The 3,769-nt window shown below is 41.6% G+C and overlaps 1 long non-coding RNA gene across 1 annotated transcript; it reads right to left on the reverse strand.

Annotated features, from left to right (window-relative positions):
• Nucleotides 1-657: 657 nt before the first annotated feature.
• Nucleotides 658-1,154, reverse strand: LOC120787766. The gene is made up of 3 exons (XR_005707084.1): nt 1,073-1,154; nt 870-935; nt 658-678 (listed from the first exon to the last, which is right to left on the reverse strand). It is a non-coding gene; the product is annotated as an uncharacterized LOC120787766 (long non-coding RNA).
• Nucleotides 1,155-3,769: the final 2,615 nt, after the last annotated feature.

Genomic DNA, 3,769 nt, shown 5'->3' on the forward strand with positions numbered 1-3,769 from the left:
AGCTTCGAGGGCAATAATTCAAACCCAGGATCTTCTTCTGTGAGGCCACAATGCTATTCATTGAGCCACCATGCTGCCCATATGGAGAACTACAAATACTTTTATAGCAAGACACCTGAGATCAAATTCTCAACTGTTCTGCTATGAAAGCATTCGTAATAAGTCTTTACTCCACTACGTTGTCCCAGCGTAACAGCAGGAGCAGAATGTCCTCTTCATCCAAGAGAAGAAGCGTTTGAAGCAGTTCTTCCTCTTCTCCCTCTTCTTCTTCTGGTCCTCGCTGTCATCTGAAAATCAGAAGGACGTGAAATACCTCAACCATCCTCAGAATACAACAAAAATGTGGAATTTCAATACAGTACGGAAAAGAGTTAAGATGAGTTTTTCTCACCAGGGGTGGTGGTAGGGAGCTCTCGTTGTCGGGTCTATCCTGGTGTTCAGAGCAGAAGCAGGAGTTGCAGCCACGTGGGAACTAAGCGTATAAATGCACACTGAGTTAGTATGTTAGTCCTTTTAAGGGCACAATCGCTTTCTTCTGTTGAAGGCATGAGTGTCACAATCAGAATAAAAAACCTCACCTCATTTCAGCATCCTCTTTAGGTGTCTCCTCCAGGGGGATTCTGTTCATGGGGGCTGCAGGCGAACCATGATGACACCGGTGGCAGTGATTCATCTGAGCTGTTGAATTAAGACAGATACAATTAATCACACGCACTATATGTAGCAGCCTATGGCGGGGAATCCAGTATTTTTTCTTTAAGACTAATAAATGATGTTCTTAATCATGAAACCAATCAATAGCATTGACTCAGTGGAAACAGGACCCCATCACCTCCATCTTAGTTGATGAAGGATGAGTTAACACTTACCTGTCATCGACCTGGGTCGTCTGGTTGGTCCTGGTCTGGCTGCTGCTGCTCGGTTCAGGATCAGAGCTAGCAAAAGAGAAACTCACACTGTTACGTTTATATCAAAAAAGACACAGTATGAAAATATGCAAATCAGCCAATGTACAAAGGATTCATTTATCACTTGCTGTGCCTACTAACGTCTGATAAAAACACACGCTTACCAGGAGCTGAGGTGGGAGCTGCTGTTGAGGTAGCTCTTGGTAATGAAGGGATGGTTGAGAATACCAGCGGGGGTGATTCTCTCATTTCCATCCCACTGGAGCATGGCCTTCAACAGCTCAATACATTCCCTCCTCTCATCCGCCTCTTCCAGGTTGTCCATCTCCAGACGCATCTAGTTTAGGAAACAGTTGGAGAGTACAACAGTGGTCAAGTCATCTTCCTAAATTATGAAAAGACAATGACTGAAAGTCAGTGTTCAGCAACTAGCTACCGCTTTCCTTAACCACCTACCGTTTCGTTTCATCCAGAGAGCGGAAAGTGTACAACCTGTTGTCCGTGGAGTCATTTCTTGGACCCCAATACTCCTCACTTGTCTAAATAAGGGTAAAAGCATTTAAGATACATGTATTTCTCAACAGATGTTACCAATTAAGTTTGATAACCACAGGGAAACTTTAAGCTATCTAAAGTAAGATTCATGACGAAATAATGATTGAAAACAGTCAAAGCATGGGTATTTTACCTTGAGCATCCACTGGTCAGAATCGCTTTTCTTAAAACACATATGCGATTTCAGTCCTGCATTGAGGAGATGCTGCGGCGGTGGACCCAGGAGGTCGATGATGAATCAGAACTAGAGACAAAGCACAGCAATTGCAACAAGTGCTTTATAACTACCAAACATGAGGAATGACACACAGTAGGATATCAGATCTAAAATGAATCAAACATGAAAACAAAACATAACAAATAAAATCCAGTCTGTAAAGCTGTATGCTTCCAAAAGAGATTAGAAATACAACACTGATCTGTCTAGCCTCATTTCCTTGTCTGTGTTGTTGTTGTTTTCGTCCTCCCAGTTAGAAATGCACAGTTTCCAATGCAGGTCCTGTCTCTCCTAAACTCATGTTCTACCAGCTTGAGGCTATAGCTTGGTTATCTGTGTTTTAGCTTGAAGGACTCAAGCTGAACCACAGATTTTGTATTATATGTTCCTCGCATTTTCTTCCTTGTCAAAACCTGGTGCCTACATTCCCGGACTTCCTCGACCACTGACAGTTCAGTTGGAGATTTGGATGTGTTATGCTAATTACGATTAGTGTAGCTTTGAGCCACTATTCTTCCCATTGGAAGAATTTAAACTTCTAATTTTGAACATTTTAGAGATGTGTGTGATTGTTTCTGATGTTGATTGCATATGCTTGTGTGTGACTGACTGTGTATTGTTGTGGCAGGAGGCGGTGAATTTTGTCTATAATAGTTCGAGTTTTTTCATTAAAGAAGCTCATGAAATCATCACTAGGTGCGCTGGGCTACTTTTGACTACTGGGGCTGGCTAATAACCGTAGCTAGAGATTGGGTTTCCATGGTGCCAAGCCTCGCCTCTATCACTGCAAATAAACCACATTTATTACATGTACTATTATCAGCTAAAGGACGAGAGGTGTAACTAAGCATAAGACACACACCGAGAGAGAGAGAGAGCAGATTGAGAAGCAGAGAGAGAAGCCATCGCTAACTGCTAACCTAAAGTAACTGGCAGATCTGAATAGCGTATTAACAACTATGAAGTAGCGAGAAAATCTCTAAAGGAAGGAGAGAGCTATGATTGCTTAGGCAGAAGAATGTAGGTTTAAATGTAAATCAGGTCATTAGCCTCTGTAATGAAGTAAATAGTAACATTTACTGGGTGAAGGCAGGGCAGCAAAACTCGCTACCAGTCACACAAACGTTGGCAAACAAAAACAATACATTACGCCTACCTCAGCGTCAAGTAGCATATCTTTCGTACATTTCGAGTTTACTTACATCTAAATCCCCAGCAACATTACTGTAATCTATAATATTATGATAAGGGATGGGAATTGATAAGATTTTATCGATACCAATGTCATAATCCAATCTGCTTAACAGTCCGACTCTTCTTATTTTCCCTTGATTCCTGATCAGTTTTTTGTGGGGGAAAAAGTGTGAACACAGGTTGCAGCCTGAGAGCTAGCTGTAGCAAAAGTCTGCCTGTTATCATCTAAAATGGATGAAATGAGACAATATTTCTACAGTGTTCGGTTTCATTCAGGTTTTAATAGTCAAAGAAAAATTCTACTGAGCCTGCCTACGTGGCGCTTATGTTATTATAACATAAGCTGTTGCGAAGTGTCACTGCTTTCCAACCTAGTAGAGTGTCGAATACATGGCATTCCTGAAATTTAAGCCCATGTTCCGTAGAAAGATGTTTCAGCACATTACTGGTGTTTCCACCTTGACTTGAAATTTCCATTTTGCAGACATTACAGTTTTCCCACAGGTTGAGAATTTACTTGTGGTGGTGGGTGGCGCAGCGTGACTGTTGTCGTGTCGGAGACTGACTGTAAAGAGAGTGTAACCCAGGTTATTTTCTGGAGTTACAATTACAAACACCATACATAGAGGCAATGGCAAGTTTCTAGCGTCATTGATGCTGGAAACTTCCCATCGCCTGCATTGACAAAAGGAATTGATAAGCTCGGAGGCATATGATTCCCATGGTTTGGACAATTTGGAAGCGGTTCTCTAGTTTCTTTCTCAATTACCATTCTAATTGAGACTAGTAGCATCCAGGACAGACTTCCACAGTGGATATGTCAGATCTGAACGGGGTTTTGTACAATGTGTTTTGTACTATATACAATGTCCTGTATATCATTGCTGTGTCATTG

This window comes from Xiphias gladius, unplaced genomic scaffold (genome assembly GCF_016859285.1).
Source record: "Xiphias gladius isolate SHS-SW01 ecotype Sanya breed wild unplaced genomic scaffold, ASM1685928v1 HiC_scaffold_61, whole genome shotgun sequence".
In the NCBI taxonomy this organism is placed as follows: Eukaryota; Metazoa; Chordata; class Actinopteri; order Istiophoriformes; family Xiphiidae; genus Xiphias; species Xiphias gladius.